This window comes from Bos indicus x Bos taurus, chromosome 25 (assembly GCF_003369695.1).
Source record: "Bos indicus x Bos taurus breed Angus x Brahman F1 hybrid chromosome 25, Bos_hybrid_MaternalHap_v2.0, whole genome shotgun sequence".
NCBI lineage: Eukaryota > Metazoa > Chordata > Mammalia > Artiodactyla > Bovidae > Bos > Bos indicus x Bos taurus.
The window spans coordinates 9,823,023-9,840,831 of NC_040100.1; the positions used below are offsets into that span (position 1 = coordinate 9,823,023).

The 17,809-nt window shown below is 44.2% G+C and overlaps 1 protein-coding gene across 4 annotated transcripts in view; it reads right to left on the minus strand.

Annotated features, from left to right (window-relative positions):
• The window catches only part of LOC113883238 (general transcription factor II-I repeat domain-containing protein 2), a 46,816-nt gene extending 33,771 nt beyond the window's left edge, over positions 1–13,045 (minus strand). For 3 of the 4 annotated variants that reach the window (XM_027526784.1, XM_027526783.1, XM_027526782.1), the window contains exon 1: positions 12,660–12,858. The gene's annotated coding sequence lies outside the window, so the exon portion shown is untranslated. Of the gene's footprint in view, positions 1–12,659 lie in introns of all 4 variants that reach the window. The other variant, XM_027526780.1, reaches the window with a different exon arrangement.
• Positions 13,046–17,809: the final 4,764 nt, after the last annotated feature.

The following is a 17,809-nucleotide window of genomic DNA, read 5'->3' on the forward strand; positions in this document are numbered from 1 at the left end:
ATTCAATGTGATCCCTATCAAATTACCAATGACATTTTCCACAGAACCAGAACAAAAAATTTCACAATTCATGTGGAAACACAAAAGACCCTGAATAGCCAAACCAGTCCTGAGAAAGAAGAATGGAGCTGAAGGAATCAACCTTCCTGACTTCAGATTATACTACAAAGCTACAATCATCAAGACAGTATGGTGCTGACACAAAAGCAGAAACATAGACCAATGGAACAAGATAGAAAGCCCAGAAATAAGCCCATGCCCCTATGGGTACCTTATTTTTGACAAAGGAGGCAAGAATATACAATGGGGCAAAGACAGCCTCTTCAATAAATTGGTGCTGGGAAAACTGGACAGCTACATGTAAAACAATGATATTAGAACATTTCCTAACACCATACACAAAGATAAACTCAAAATGGATTAAAGACCTAAATGTAAGACCAGAAACTACTAAACTCTTAGAGGAAAACATAGGCAGAACACTCACTGACATAAATCAAAGCAAGATCCTCTATGACCCACCTCCTACAGTAACAGAAATAAAAACACAAGTAAACAAGCGGGACCTGATTAAACTTAAAAACTTTTAAACAGCAAAGGAAACTATAAGCAAGGTGAAAAGACAACCCTCAAAATGGGAGAAAATAATAGCAAATGAAACAACTGACAAAGAATTAATTTCCAAAATATACAAGCAGTTCATACAACTCAATACCGGAAAAACAAACAACCCAGTCAAAAAGTGGGATAAAGACCTAAACAGACATTTCTCCAAAGACATACAGATGGCTAACAGACACATGAAAAGATACTCAACATCACTCATTGTTAGAGAAATGCAAATCAAAACTGCAATGAGATATCACCTCACACCAGTCAGAATGGCTGCTATCAAAAAGTCTACAAACAATAAATGCTGGAGAGGGTGTGGAGAAAAGGGAACCCTCTTGCACTGTTTGTGGGAATGTAAACTGATATTGCCACTATGGAAGATGATATGGAGATTCCTTAAGAAACTAGGAATAAAACCACCATATGACCCAGCAATCCCACTCCCAGGTATATACCCTGAGGAAACCAAAATTGAAAAAGACACATGTATCCCATTGTTCATTGCAGTACTATTTACAGTAGCTAGAACATGGAAGCAAACTAGATGTCCAGCAACAGATGAATGGATAAAGAAGTTGTGATATATATACACAATGGAATATTACTCAGCCACAAAAAGGAATGCCTTTGAGTCAGTTCTAATGAGGTGGATGATCCGAGAACCTATTATACAGCATGAAGTAAGTCAGAAAGAGAAAGATAAATACCATATTCTAACGCACATATACGGAATATAGAAAAATGGTACTTAAGAATTTGCTTACAGGGCAGCAGTGGAGAAACAGACATAGAGAATAGACTTATGGACATGGGGAGAGGGGAGGAGAGGGTGAGATGGATGGAAAGAGTCACATGGAAACTTACATTACCATGTGTAAAATAGATAGCCAATGGGAATTTGCTATATGGTTCAGGAAACTCAAACAGGGGCTCTGTATCAACCTAGAGGGGTGAGATGGGGAGGGAGGTTCAAAAGGGAGGGGATACGTGTATATCTATGGCTGATTCATGTTGAGGTTTGACAGAAAACAATAGAATTCTGTAAAGCAATTATCCTTCAATTTAAAAAAAAAATTGAAAAAGAAAAAGCAGCAAGCAGCACCCAGCAGGCACTCGTGTTAAGTCTTAGAAACTCTTTCCTGTAGCGGCTAGATTCCATGATTATCACTTTGCACATCAGACCAAGGAAATGCGTATCACAAAGTATGAAGCCGCAAAGGCACGTTATGCTTCCCACTCACCAGAATGTTCACTTAGATTATGCTCCATCCTTATTACTTTGGGAGCTCAGAATACTTTCATTCAAAATTCGCATTTTGCCTACTATCCCAGACACAGAAAAAGGAGCAGACGCATTCTCAGGTCACAAACATGTTGATTTGTCCATGCAAAGCTAGAACCAGGGCAACTTTCTGGCTACTGCTGTTTCCACTTCTCACCTTCAATTGCCCTAGGTCTGCTGAGATGTCAGGGCTTCCTGGGTGGTGCTAGTGGTAAGAACCTGCCTGCCAATGCAGGAGATGTAAGAGACAGGAGTTTGAATACTGGGTTGGGAAGATCCCCTGGAGTGGGGCATGGCAACCCACTCCAGTATTCTTGCCTGGAGAATCCCCATGGACTGAGGAGCCTGGCAGGCTACAGTCCACTGGGTTCCAAAGAGTTGGACGTGACTGAAGTGAGTTGGCATGCATGTATGCATTGCTATGATATCAATCACATTCAGTGTGTGTTAAGAAATGGGGAAAGACAGGGTGGGACAAATTGAGAGTAGCAATGAGATATATACATTATCACATGTAAAACAGATAGCTAGTAGGAAGTTGCTATGTAACTCAGGAAGCTTAGCCTGGTGCTCTGCTGCGACCTAGAGGGGAGGGAGGGAGACTTCAGAGGGAGGGGATATATGTCTACACATGGTTGATTCACGTACAACAGGAACCAACACATTGTAAAGCAATTATCCTTCAATTTAAAAAATTTTACAAAAATAATGGGAGGGATGCCATCCTAACAGCCTGTGGGGAAGCCACAGGAGAGGAGAGCTCCCGCTTCATTAACAGAACTTCTCGGGACCATCTCAGTACTCTTTGATGGGAAGAACCCTGGAGGCAGCGGAGTCCAGTTGGGCTCCATGGGGAAGGCAGATTCTGCCTGGGGCTTTCTGCTCTCTAGAAATGGCTGCATCTGGGTCACTTCCCTGAGAGCCCTTAGTCAACAGGGCGCGTGGAACAGTCCCTGCACCCCTAACCCCTGACTGCGTCCGCTCCTCCGCCCTTTGCCAGAAAGAAACTGTCATCGCACCGCCGCATTAACTGCGACCGCGCGAGGATACACCAGGCCGGGTGGTGACACGAGCTTCCAGAGCACGAGGCCAGATGGGCGGGCCCTCCCAGAGCCAGGAGCAGGAAAGCCAGGTTAGGGCGCCCCAGACCACCAAGCAGCTCCGAGACCCCGGTGGGCTGCCCTCCGCCGCCTCCTCTCTGATCAGACACCCGATTACTCACCTCCCAGGAAGGGTCTTTTCACCTCTCACCTTTTATGAGCCCCCTCGCCTTAAAATCAAGGGAACCACACATTTATAGGAGTCTATGAATATGTAATGTTCAGAACAGGGAAATCTACAGAGATGGAAGTAGACTGCGGGTTGCTTAGGGCTGGGAGGTGGGTAGATAAATGGTACAGGGTTTCTTTTCAGGAGTGATGAAACTATTCTAAAATTGTCTGTGGTTACGATTGCCCAACCATATGCATATATTAAAAGCCACTGAACTGTATACTTTAAATGGGTGAATTTTATTTCAAAAAAAGAAAGGGGGGTGGTTTCAGGGGTTACAACTTGGTGCTTTCACTGCCGGGTCGGGGGGTTCAATCCCTGGTCAGGAAACTAAGCTCCCACAAGCCCAGCTGTGGGCCCAACAACAAGGACAAAAAGCTATTAAGAAATCAAATGACAGGACTTCCCTGGTGGTCCAGTGGCTAAGGCTCCACCCTTCCGCTTCAAGGAAGGGGCTCGGGTGGGTCCCTTTAGGGGCAATAAGTCCTACATGCCGTGCAGTGTGGCCAAAAAACTAAAAATTAGAAAGAAAATCAAAGGAAATCAAAGAGAGGTTGGATGGCGACAAAGGAAATTAACACTCCCCAAACATACACCACATGCCAGTGCTTTTCTGATCATCTGATTTGCTACCCGCACACTGTCTAAGGTCCCATGCTAACGCACAGGATGATTCGTGGAGCAACAGGGGCTGGGAATGCAGTGGAGGAGCGGATGGCAAACCAAGGAGCTCAGGGAGCTTAGAAAAAGGATCTCCAAAGGCAGGAGCCCCACGATTAGAGAGACCACACGTCCTCGGCTGGGACAGAACTCATGTAACCTGCCTTGCAGGTAAGTCATTAATAGTCCTCCCTTCTTTCCCTGGTGGCTCAGACAGTAAAGTGTCTGCCTGCAGTGCGGGAGACCCAGGTTTGATTCCTGGGTCGGGAAGATCCCCTGGAGAAGGAAATGGCAACCCACTCCAGTATTCTTGTCTGGAAAATTCCATGGACGGAGGAGCCTGGCTGGCTACAGTCCATGGGGTCACAAAGAGTTGGACACGACTGAGCCACTTCACTTCACTTCACTTCTCTCTCTCAAGCGCCTGGAAGATGCATTGTAACATGTGGGTGGTTTGTGAAACAAAAAAATCACTTGAACATGAAGTCATGTATCCTTAAAAAAAATTTTTGTTGTGGTGGTTTTGGCCAAGGCGTGGCTTGTAGGATCTTAGTTTGTTGAGTGTGTGTGTCTGTGTGCCCTGTTGCTCAGTTGTATCTGACTCCTTTTGGCCCCATGGACTGTAGCCCGCCAGGCTCCTCTGTCCATGGGATTCTCCAGGCAAGAGTACTGGAGTGGGTTGCCATGCCCACCTCCAGGGGATCTTCCCGATCCATGGATCGAACCCGGGTCCTCCACAGTAAAAGTGCTGACTCCTAACCACTGAACCTCCAGGGAATTCTCCTTAAAAATATTTTTAGAAATTGAAGTACACTTTGCAAAAAGTTTAACCTTGTCTAATGTATGGTTCTGTACATTTTTAGCAAATATAAAGTTACGTAGCCACCACTGAAATCATGGTGTGAACTGCTCCATCATACCCCAGATTCCTCCATGCCTCTTTGTCAGCTACCCCACCCCAACCTCTGGCCAGAACTGATCTGTCTTCTGTCCCCATAGTTTTGCTTATTCCTGAATATCACATAAATGGAATCCTATACTGTGCTGGGGCTGTATCAGTAATTTGTTCTTTGTGTTACTGAATATTCCACTGTAGGGATGAAACACAGTTAAATTAACCCTTTTGCCATTTACAGAACTTTTGGGCTGTCTGAAGTTTTTTGATGACTATGAATAAAACCATAAATTAAAAGACGCTTGCTCCTTGGAAAAAAAGTTATGACCAACCTAGACAGCATATTAAAAAGCAGAGACATTAGTTTGCCAATAAAGGTCCATCTAGTCAAAGCTATGGTTTTTCCAGTAGACATGTATGGATGTGAGAGTTGGACTATAAAGAAAGCTGAGCACCGAAGAATTGATGCTTTTGAGCTGTGGTGTTGGAGAAGATTCTTGAGAGTCCCTTGAGACAGCAAGGAGATCCAACCAGTCCATCCTAAAGGAAATCAGTCCTGAATATTCATTGGAAGGACTGATGCTGAAGCTGAAACTCCAAAACTTTGGCCACCTGAGGCAAAGAACTGACTCATTGGAAAAGAGCCTGATGCTGATTGAAGGTGGGAGGAGAAGGGGATGACAGAGGATGAGATGGTTGAATGGCATCACTGACTCAACGGACATGAGTTTGAGTAAACTCTGGGAGTTGGCGATGGTCAGGGAGGCCTGGCGTGCTCCAGTTCATGGGGTCACAAAGAGTCAGACATGACTGAGCAACTGAACTGGTGAATAAAACCACTATTGTGTCAACCTAAGGTTTCATTTCTCTTGCGTAAAGACCTAAGAGTGGGATTGCTGGGTCATGTATCTTGAGGTTTTTTTGGTTTGTTTTTTTTTAGCTTCAAAAGAAGTGAAACTGTTTTCCAAACTGGTTGTACCATTTTGTATTCCTACCACTTTTGGTGTTGTTTGGGTGCTAGGTCGTGTCTGACTCTTTTTGACCCCATGGACTGCAGCAGGCCAGGCTCCCCTGTCCTGCACTATCTCCCGGAGCTTGCTCAAATTCATGACCATTGAGTCAGTAATGCTACCTCACCATCTCATCCTCTGCCACCCTCTTCTTCTTTTGCCTTTAATCCTTCCCAGCATCAGGATCTTTTCCAATTCCTACCACTAATATTTGAGAAGATAGTGAAAGGAAAGTCGATCAGTCGTGACCGACTCTTTGTGACCCCGTGGCCTATACAGTCCATGGAATTCTCTAGGCCAGAATACAAGAGCAGGTAGCCTTTCCCTTCTCCAGGGGATCTTCCCAACCCAGGGATCGAACCCAGGTCTCCCGCATCGCAGGCAGATTCTTTACCAGCTGAGTCATAAGGGAAGCACACAAATACTGGAGCAGGTAGCCCTTCCCTTCTCCAGGAGATCTTCTTGACCCAGGAATCAAACCAAGGTCTCCTGCACTGCAGGCGGATTCTTTACCAACTGAGCTACCAGGGAAGCCCTATGAGAATATATCCCTACCACTAATATGTGAGAATTCCAGTTGCTCTGCATCCTTGTCAACATGCAGTATTGTCAACTTAAAAAAAAATTCTTTTTCACAATTTTAATAGGTGGGTAGTAATATCACTTTGCAGTTTTAGTTGGCAATTTCCTAATGATTAAAAATGCTAGGCATCTTTTCATGTGCTTTTCTGCCATCCATATAGCTTATTTAGTGGAATGTCTTGTTCAGATCTTTTGTCCATTTTGAAACTAGATTGTGGTTATTATTATTGAGTTTATAGATTCTTTATATTTTCTGGATACAAATCTTTTATGTGTGATGGGCAAATATTGGGCTGGCCAAAAAGTTCATTCAGGTTTTTCTATAAGATGGTATGGAAAATCTAAATGAACTTTTTGGGCCAACCCAATATTTCCTATATTGGGAAATGTAGCAACCCAATGTTTTGCTATAGGGAACAGTACACAGAGATAACTGATAAAACTTTATGATGTTTATCAGTAATCTAAGGATGATGTGGCCAGATAACTTTATCTCAAATGGTTCAGAAAAAATAAAACTTCTTTGTATTTACACTTGCAATTTTTCTGTAAGTTTGATACTGTTTCAAATTTCTAAAAATTATTTTTTAAGCTTACATCAAATATACACACATTTCTGTTTCTTAAAATTGTACAGTCAATGGGTTTTATAACTCCTTTAATAAGTATTTAGACTGTATCATCAAGAATTCAGATTAAACTACTTCATGGGAAAGGCCCAACTTGAAATAATTTTTACTTGTGCAAAATCCATCTATTGGCAAAGACAGAATTTCACTTCTATTTTTTCTCTATATTTTTACACATCGCCTGCATTACTTGGTTGAAATATTAAAATCTCTTTCCCATTGTAAGTTATAGAAATCTCACAAGGATTTTTAAATCAGCTTTTAAATATATCGAACATTGGTCAACTTTTATCTTGCTGTTGATGTTTAGTCGCTAAGTCGTGTCTGACTCTTTGCAACCCCCTGGACTGTAGCCCACCAGGCTCCTCTCTCTGTCCATGGAATTCTCCAGGCAAGAATACTGGAGCGGGTAGCCATTCCTTTCTCCAGAAGATCTTCCTGACTCAGGGATTAAACCTGCGTCTCCTCCGTTGCAGGCAGATTCTTTACCATCTGAGGCATTATTTAAAACTGTGATGAAGAAGCTGATAGTCTTTATTATTATTAATATTATTTTCGATGTGAATCATTTTGAAAGTCTTTACTGAGTTTGTTTACAATACTGCTTCTGTTTTATGTTTTGGTTTTTTGGCTGCCCTCCCCCACCAGGGATCAAACCCAGACCTCCTACATTGGAAGTTGAAGTGTCAACCATTAGACTGCCAGGGAAGTCCAAAGAAACTGATATTCTTGACTATCATCTTTCTGAGTCAATTAATTCGAATACTGCTTAAAAATAAGACTATATCTTGTTTGGCAGAGTTGTGTCTTACAATGCAAGTAGGTACACCGAAAGGCAAATTCAAGTATGGTCAACACCATCGGAGGAAGCAATGAACACCTTTCCCAGAGGGAACACTTTTCTTCTACGATTTCTTTAATTGTTTAGGAGAGAGGCTTTTCTAACTCTTAATCTGCATGTGCAACCTTGCCGACACTGCACACTTTTTCGGGTAAGTGGTTCTGAAATGTGTCAGCCACCCTTGGCAGGCTCTGCCTTGTCTATCGCCAGTCCATCCCCTCTCTGGTGGTGGTTTCCCTTTTGTCTTAGAATTTTGCCATTGACAGATATGTCGTTAGAGTTCATGTCTTCCAGCCACAACTTTAATACTTTTCAGCCTCTCTCAAGCCTTCTCTTGGCTGGTCACTTAGCAACCACCGGAGCCCTCAATGCCACAGTTTGGTGACTCTCCTGTCGATGGCATGAATTCTGGATTCATCGTGACCTTGCTGTGATCTCTTGCTAAGTCCCTCAGAGCCAGTTTTCCCTGCAGTGTTGACATGGATCATTGTTGCCACCATTAATTATCCAATGATGTAGTGAGGGGCCATAATGTATGAAAAATACACATTTTAAAATAATATAATCAGACTTGATGTTGTGAGATGCTCACACTGACAGCTACCAGAGATGAGCCCACTTAAAGGACTGGCGTATTCCAGGCTCTTATTTTACGCTCGCATACAATCTGTAATTACACCACAAAAATCTCTGAGAGGACTGTGATGCCAAAACTTTAACAGAGAATAAAATAATAGGCAGAATGAAACTAGTTGGAACTCAAAAAAGATCTTATCAGTGGGCATCAATGGTAGTAATTTAAAAAAATGAATGTTTTGTAATTTAATTTTTTTTGTAATTTAATTTTAAAAATGAATGTTTTGTAATTATCGCCTACTTGCACCCTTTACTTAACAACAAATGGAGGCAGGAACTTTGTCTTTTATACTTTATGCTTTAGAACACATCATGCGTTAATAGCACATCAAAACTAATGAACCATGATTAGCTAATTTTGTGGTTTCTCACCTTGAGAACACTGAGGAAAAAAAAAGAAATCACTGCATTCTAATAAAGTAAAAGTCCTAGACAATGAGAGCTAGTACTACGGAGTTCAAGCCCCCAAAGCCAATATAGTGGTTGAAATTCAAAGCACTGGGAATGTTCATTTAGATCACAGATTTTACACTGTGCTTAACTTTTTGCCTTTTTAAAACTTGAGATGTACACTAAAACAACTCTCAAATCTCTTAGCTCTCCCAGAAGCCTTTGAAGACTTTCCTTTTCAATGTTATGTTTTACTAATGAAAAACGAACATCCAAACCAGACTGCCTCCTATTTTGGCAAATAGTTGTACTGGAACACAGCCACACTCACTGGTTCAAGTCTTGTCCACTGACTGTTTTTCCGCAAAGACAGGGTTGCAGGTGACAGAGACCACGTGCCCTCAGAGCTGGAAGTATTTATTATCTGACCCCTTGCAAAAAAAAGTTTGCCCATCCCTGTTCTAGATTTCATTTCTACCACTTATAATTTTCATCATTTGGAATAGCATCCACTCCATTTATCAAAACTCTGAAATCCTGAAACAGACGTCTGCTTTGCTTTTTAAGCCGTTCCCAGATTTTTCTTTTCAAAGGTTAATTTTTTCAGGTCCCTGAGGCCTTGATTGTATTTAGCAAGTTCCTAAAGTGCCACCTTCTCCCGGGTCTACAGTAAACGGAAACTGCAAACCCAAGTGTACCTATTCACCGTTCAACAGCAACGTACTGAAGTGGTCGAGAGGTACAAACTCCCAGTTATAAAATCAGTAAGTTCTGAGGATGTAACAGACAGCTTGGTGACAATAGTTAATAATGCGTGCACGTGTGCTCAGTCGTGTCTGACTCTTTGAGACCCCATGGACTGTAGCCTGCCACGTTCCTCTGTCCATGCGATTTCCCAGGCAAGAATCCAGGAGTGGGTTGCCATTTCCTTCCACAGGGGATCTGCCTGACCCAAAGATCGAACGCACATCTCCTGCATCAGCAGGTGAATTCTTTACCACTGAGCCACCTGGGAAGCCCATAGCGAACAATACTGTACTGTATATTTGAAAGTGGCTGAGAGAATCGATCTTACCACAAGATAAAAAAATTGTTAAGTATGTGATGTGATGGATGTTCACCAGTCATTTCACAATATATACATATGTCAAATCACTATGTTGTACTCCTGAAACTAATAGAAAGTTATATGTCAATTATATCTCAATCTGGGGAAAATATTCTAAAAAAAAGAATAATAACAAATTTCAAGACAACAAGGACTCTTCTGGAAGGATCAAGGAGTACGGAAAAGAACTAGAAATATATTTTCAATGACAAAAAAATGAAAAAAAAAAAAAACCAAACTAGTTAAAATTAAATGCTTAACAAATAGTCAAGTGCTTCAGCTTAGCCGAACACATGCTTGAAAGTTTTTAAAATGTAATGCGCACCAGCTGTATGAAAACATATACTGCTGACAGGAAGGACAGGGGGAAACAAAAGTGAATAAAATCCACACCCTGTGCTCTGGAGTGAGACACAGCAGCAAAGACACAGCAGAATAGCAGGTGATAAAGGCAAAATGGGAGCCAGATGCCCCTGAGTCTGCTCCCCTAGTCTGCTGAGTCAACAATGTCCGGGATGACAATGAAAGCATGTGAGCAAGTTCTAAAGCCTAAGAAGAAGCGAAGAGACCATCCAGGCTGCAGGTGTGGGCAAAGACCCAGAGCTCTGGGCAGCAAACCCTAGGGCTAAATAACAGGAAGGCAGGAAGAACAGGGACCCACTGCAAATGGACTGACACCTGCGGCTGCCTGGTGCCAAGCCCTGTGTCCTCTGAAGGCAAGGTGGCCGGTCACGCAGACCAAACCTTCCTCTCCAAATGTAAGAAGGGAGAAGAGCCTGCTCAGTTCTTCACTTGGAGCTGTGAGCAATACCCAGTTTCCCAATTCCCAATCTTGTATCTACATATCTGCAGCAGGAAACTAAACGGTGACATTTTTGGCCCAGCAATTCCACTCCTTGGCAGGTACTCAAGAGTTGAAAACAAACGTCCACACACACACAAACGTGAACATGGCTGTTCACTGCAATATTCATAATAGCCAAACAGTGGAAAAAATTTAAAAAATTCATCATTTGACAGAAAATGAAAATGTGGTATACCCATACAATGGATTATTAATCAGCCATAAGAAGGAATGAATGAATGAAGCCAGATCCCAAAGATCCTTTGATGATTCTGTGCTTAGGAACAATCTGGAACAAGAACTATTTGGAATATCAGAGACATAGGGACAGAATGAATATTGGAAGTGTCCACGGCTGGGGTGGGAAAGGGGAACGACTGTCTTCATGGATCCGGCATTTCTTTTGGGGGTGATGAAAATGTAAGGTCCGTCTAGTCAAGGCTATGGTTTTTCCTGTGGTCATGTATGGATGTGAGAGTTGGACTGTGAAGAAAGCTGAGCACTGAAGAATTGATGCTTTTGAACTGTGGTGTTGGAGAAGACCCTTGAGAGTCCCTTGGACTGCAAGGAGATCCAACCAGTCCATTCTAAAGGAGATCAGTCCTGGGTGTTCACTGGAAGGACTGATGCTGAGGCTGAAACTCCAATACTTTGGCCACCTCATGCGAAGAGTTGACTCATTGGAAAAGACCCTGATGCTGGGAGGGATTGGGGGCAGGAGGAGAAGGGGATGACAGAGGATGAGATGGCTGGATGGCATCACCACTCGATGGACATGAGTTTGGGTAAACTCCAGGAGTTGGTGATGGACAGGGAGGCCTGGCATGCTGCGATTCATGGGGTCCCAAAGAGTCGGACACGGCTGAGCGACTGAACTGAACTGAAATGTTCTGCAATTAGTGGTGATGGCTGCATAACTGTGAATGAACAATAATCACTTAACTATACGGGGCTTTCCAGGTGGTGCTAGTGGTCAAGAACCCGCCTAGGAGGCCAAGAGCCATGGGTTCGATCCCTGGGTCGGGCAGATCTCCTGGAGATGGCAACCCACTCCAGTATTCTCGCCTGGGAAATCCCACGGACAGCGAAGCCTGGCGGGCTCCATTGGGTCGTTGAGTCGACACGACTGAAGCGATTTAGCACCTTACACACACTAAACTACACACTTTTAAAGGTGAATTTCATGGAGTGTCAATAAAGCTGCTATTAAACATCAAGCCTTGGGTTTTAAGGACGGGGAAAACAGCCCTCCAAGGCTTTTTTCTCCTTTACGTCTAAATCATAACCGTGATGGAGTGTAGTTCAGGACCAGAGACTCTTCTTCCGGCCTCTGGATTGGTTTTCTGCTCACAAGCCGGCCGCGGGTGACCAACCCACTGACCACACCCACGACAAAACCCACGTCGCGCGGCACTCGTCAACGCGCGCGACAGGAGGCAAGGGATCGGGACGCCTCCGCCGGGGAGCTGGACGCAGTTACCAGGCAACAGCGGCTAACCTGCCCCCACCACCTAACCAATCACGCACTTCCACACGCAGCGCATGCGTACGACCGCCGGAGCGTGACCTCCGGCACATCAGGCCCTAGCTTCCAGACCGGCAAGCACCCGCCCCCACCGCCACCGCTCAGCCAATCAGAAGGGAGAGGGATGCGCGTTCCGTGCGTGCGACCGTTGCCCCCGTGCCTGGGCTTCCCCGCCCCACCCCCACTCCTTGGGCCCTGCCCGCCGGGAACCGGTTCGGGAGGCCCGTCGGGCCGCCTGAGGAGGGGGCGCTCGCAGCGCGCGCCTGGGCGGGTAGCTTCCCCAGGCTTCCCCTCCGCCAGGTCTTCGGGACGAGAAAGTTCCAAGCAAAGCACCCGCTCTTAATGGCGGCTGCGGCGGGGGCGGGATACGCACCTGAGGTCCCCGCCGGCGGGCAGCGCCCGGCCGGCCGCGGGGTCTGAGGGCTGGGCCACCTGGAAGTGCCTGGGGCCGAGTGCGGTCTGCAGCGACCGTCTGGAGGCGAGGGCTCGACGTTGTGGGCGGCGGCCGGAGCCCTGCTCTCCACTATCCCTCCTTTTTCTTTCTTTCTTTTCCTTTTTTTTTTTTTTTTGGCTTCCTGGAAGGCAGCCTGGACTCGTGTGTCCGCAGCGCCCCAAGTGGGAGTTGCCGTTTCCGGTGCCGTGGAATCCACTTCAGCTGCACATTGAGTTTGTTGGAAGTCCCTTAGTCCCGAGCTGTTCAAGGCCAGACGTGCTTGTCCATCTGTCTTTGATGAGTGTCCGCACGTGTCGCCCCCCCCCCCCCCCCCGTCGACCCCGACACCGCCTCCAAACGTGGACGTCCTTTCTTGCTCTTATTTAATTTTACACTTGATCGCGTGATTGCAGTTGGTAGCTTTAAGCGGTGAGGTCACAGCTCCGGTGACCTGTGAATCTGCCTTAAAGCCATTGAGTTACATTGTAATACTGTTAACAGTTGTGTCCTGACCTTTTGATGGGACCCAGTGACATTACTGGACTTCCCTGGTGGCTCAGAGGTTAAAGCGTCTGCCTGCAATTCCGGAGACATGGGTTCGAAACCTGGGTTGGGAAGATCCCCTGGAGGAGGAAATGGCAACCCACTCCAGTATTCTTGGTTGGAGAAACTTATGGACGGAGGAGCCTGGTGGGCTACAGTCCACGGGGTCTTAAGAGTCGGACACGACTGAGTGACCTCACTCACTCACTCAATGACATTACTGAGGAGTCGAGAGCTGTCCTCCTGATGGTGCTGGTTCTCCAGCAAATAGTCAAGCATTGCTTTAGTGCTGTTTAATCAAAGTCCGTTACATTTTTATTTTAAATATGTCAAAAGGAGAGTTGCTGCTGTTGTCAGTCGCTAAGTCGTGTCCGACTCTTAAGACCCCACGGACTGCAAAAGAATAGGGTAATAGAAACCTTTTACCCGTTGCTCAGATTTACGTAGCATGCCTTATTTTAAAGGACTGCTACTGCTAAGTCACTTCAGTCGTGTCTGACTCTGTGGGACCCCACTCCAGTACTCTTGCCTGCAAAATCCCACGGACGGAGGAGCCTGGTAGGCTGCAGTCCATGGGGTCTCTAAGAGTTGGACACGACTGAGCGACTTCACTTTCACTTTTCACTTTCATGCATTGGAGAAGGAAATGGCAACCGACTCCAGTGTTGTTGCCTGGAGAATCCCAGGGATGAGGGATCCTCGTGGGCTGCCATATATGGGGTCGCACAGAGTTGGACACGACTGAAGCGACTTAGCAGCAGCAGCAGCAACAAGTGTATTGAGCATTACTTTACTAGTGTGTGAGATGAGTGCAATTGTGGGGTGGTTTGAGCATTCTTTGGCATTGCCTTTAGGATTGGAATGAAAACTGACCTTTTCCAGTCCTGTGGCCACGGCTGCGTTTTCCAAATTTGCTGGCATATTGAGTGCAGCACTTTCACAGCATCATCTTTCAGGATTTGAAATAGTGAACCATGAACTTCCAGATGTTCAAGCTGGTTTTAGAAAAGGCAGAGGAACCAGAGATCAAATTGCCAACATCCGCTGGATCATAGTAAAAGCAAGAGAGTTCCAGAAAAAACATGTATTTCTGCTTTATCGACAATGCCAAAGCCTTTGACTGTGTGGATCACAATAAACTGGAAAATTCTGAAAGAGATGGAAATAGCAGACCACCTGACCTGCCTCTTGAGAAACCTATATGTAGGTCAGGAAGCAACAGTTAGAACTGGACGTGGAACAACAGACTGGTTCCAAATAGGAGAAGGAGTACGTCAAGGCTGTGTATTGTCACCCTACTTATTTAACTTATATGCAGAGTACATCGTGAGAAATGCTGGGCTGGAAGAAGCATAAGCTGGAATCAAGATTGCGGGGAGAAATATCAATAACCTCAGATATGCAGATGACACCACCCTTATGGCCGAAAGTGAAGAGGAACTAAAAAGCCTCTTGATGAAAGTGAAAAGAGGAGAGTGAAAAAGTTGGCTTAAAGCTCAACATTCAGAAAACGAAGATCATGGCATCTGGTCCCATCACTTCATGGGAAATAGATGGGGAAACAGTGGAAACAGAGTCAGACTTTATTTTTCTGGGCTCCAAAATCACTGCAGATGGTGATTGCAGCCATGAAATTAAAAGACGCTTACTCCTTGGAAGGAAAGTTATGACCAATGTGATAGCATATTAAAAAGCAGAGACATTACTTTGCCAACAGAGGTCCGTCTAGTCAAGGCTGTGGTTTTTCCTGTGGTCATGTATGGATGTGAGAGTTGGACTGTGAAGAAAGCTGAGCACTGAAGAATTGATGCTTTTGAACTGTGGTGTTGGAGAAGACTCTTGAGAGTCCCTTGGACTGCAAGGAAATCCAACCAATCCATCCTAAAGGAGGAGACCAGTCCTGGGTGTTCATTGGAAAGACTGATGCTGAGGCTGAAACTCCAATACTTTGGCCACCTCATGCGAAGAGTTGACTCATTGGAAAAGACGCTGATGCTGGGAGGGATTGGGGGCAGGAGGAAAAGGGGACGACAGAGGATGAGATGGCTGGATGGCATCACCGATTCGATGCACATGAGTTTGAGTAGACTCCGGGAGTTGGTGATGGACAGGGAGGCCTGGCGTGCTGCGATTAGCTGAGCTGGTACCTGCTTTATGATATTTTTAAAAGCGATGTTTGAAAATCCTCGTGGTATGTTGAGTCTTCATTATTCAGAAGAGTCATGGCCTGTAAAGTCTTAGCAAACAGGATTCTGCCAGCCTCTTCACATTTTTGCTGCTACTGCTGCTGCTAAGTCACTTCAGTCGTGTCTGACTCTGTATGACCCCATAGATGGCAGCCCACCAGGCTCCCCAGTCCCTGGGATTCTCCAGGCAAGAACACTGGAGTGGATTGCCATTTCCTTCTCCAATGCATGAAAGTGAAAAGTGAAAGTGAAGTCGCTCAGTCGTGTCCAACTCTTAGCGACCTCATGGACTGCAGCCTACCAGGCTCCTCCGTCCATGGGATTTTCCAGGCAAGAGTACTGGAGTGCGGTGCCATTGTGACACTATTAAACATAACTTTGTTTTTTGTGTGTGTCTATTTAAAGACACCGTATTTCATGTATTTTGTAGATTCATTACTTGAACTCAACAGTGTTGTGAAGGAAGGAAGCTTAGCTAACACAAAGTGTTTTCTACCTAATGCTCATTGCTGTCTTCAGTGCTTACAGTTTGAGGACCATTTTAAATAGCAAAGTCATAAAAAAAAAAAAAAAAAACAGAAAATGTGGAAAGTGTGGCATTAAATAGACCAGGAAAATGACACATTTACAGTGTAAGAGCTGGTGCCGCCCTATTCTACCTCAGCCTGGAATGGGTGTGGCAGACAAAACAACTTCCCAAATCTGGAGCTAGTGAATAATAATGATTGATTTAAAACTTAACCTGTATATCAAGAGCTTCAGGCTTCCCTGGTGGCTCAGTGATAAAGAATCTGCCTGCAATACAGGAGATGTGGGTTTAGTCCCTGGATTGGGAAGATCCCCTGGAGAAGGAAATGGCAACCTGCTCCAGTACTCTTGCTTGGAGAATTCCATGGACAGAGGAGCCTGGCAGGCTACAGTCCATGGGGTGGCAAAATAGTCAGGCATGACTTAGTGACTCAACAACAACAATATGTAGAAAAGAAATGGAAATTTCGCTAAAATAAATAAGACATTTGTTTTAAAATTATTGTTTATTTAATCTTTATCTCATTATTTAAATAATTTCCTTGTATATTTCATAAACTTCATATTAGTATCAGTTCAGTCACTCAGTCGTGTCTGACTCTTTGTGACCCCATGAACTGCAGCACACCAGGCCTCCCTGTCCATCACCAACTCCCGGAGTCCACCCAAACCCATGTCCATTGAGTCAGTGATGCCATCCAAGCATCTCATCCTCTGTCGTCCCCTTCTCCTCCTGCCCTCAATCTTTGCCAGCATCACGGTCTTTTCAGATGAGTCAGCTCTTTGCATCAGGTAGCCAAAGTATTGGAGTTTCAGCCTCAACATCAGTCCTTCCAATGAACACCCAGGACTGATCTCCTTTAGGATGGACTGGTTGGATCTCCTTGCAGTCTAAGGAACTCTCAAGAGTCTTCTCTAACACCACAGTTCAAAAGCATCAGTTCTTTGGCGCTCAGCTTTCTTTGTAGTTCAACTCTCACATCCATACATGACTACTGGAAAAACCATAGCCTTGACTAGATGGACCTTTGTTGACAAAGTAAATGTCTCTGCTTTTTAATATGCTGTCTAGGTTGATCATAACTTTCATATGCAAATAACTTGTATATATTTTCTCATGCTTACCAATTTTTCCCATAGGGATGCATAATCAAAATAATTTGAAGACTAATGCCCTAAAAAGTTGAAAGTACCCTTTTCTTAGAAAATTGAAAGAAGAATTTATCCCCAAGTAGTGAGCTGAATTCATCAAGCAGATGGCTGAAACCAATGGAAATATTAAAGTATACCACATTTATGTGACACGGGAAGACTCAAGATTGTAAAAATGCCATTTCTTCTAGTTAATTTCTCTAAATTAGCTCATGAATTTAATGCAACTCCAATAAAAAAAATCCCAGTGGGATTTTTTTAATGCAACTTGGCAAGATGATTTTAAAATTTATATGAAAGTAAATGTTATGAATAGCAAAGGCAATTTTGTAAAAGAACAAAGAGGGATTTGATTGAATAAAAGAACATATTGTAAAACTGTAGCAGGTGAAACATTGTCATGTTAGTTGAGAATAAATCAGTAGAAACAAAAATTGAGTTCAGAAGTTGACCAGTGTATAAGGAGATTTATCATATGTTATAAATGGCATTTCAGATCTTCAGATAAAGTCTGTTAACAGCCAATAATTTGGGGACAGTGAGATATCTGTTTGAAAGAAGAATTATACAGTCTGGTCTCACACCACTCATAAAAATCAACTCAATACAAGTGTTACATTAAGAGCTTTACAAATATTACATAATATCCTTATTTTCTTGGGTAGTACTTTTCCTAAACAA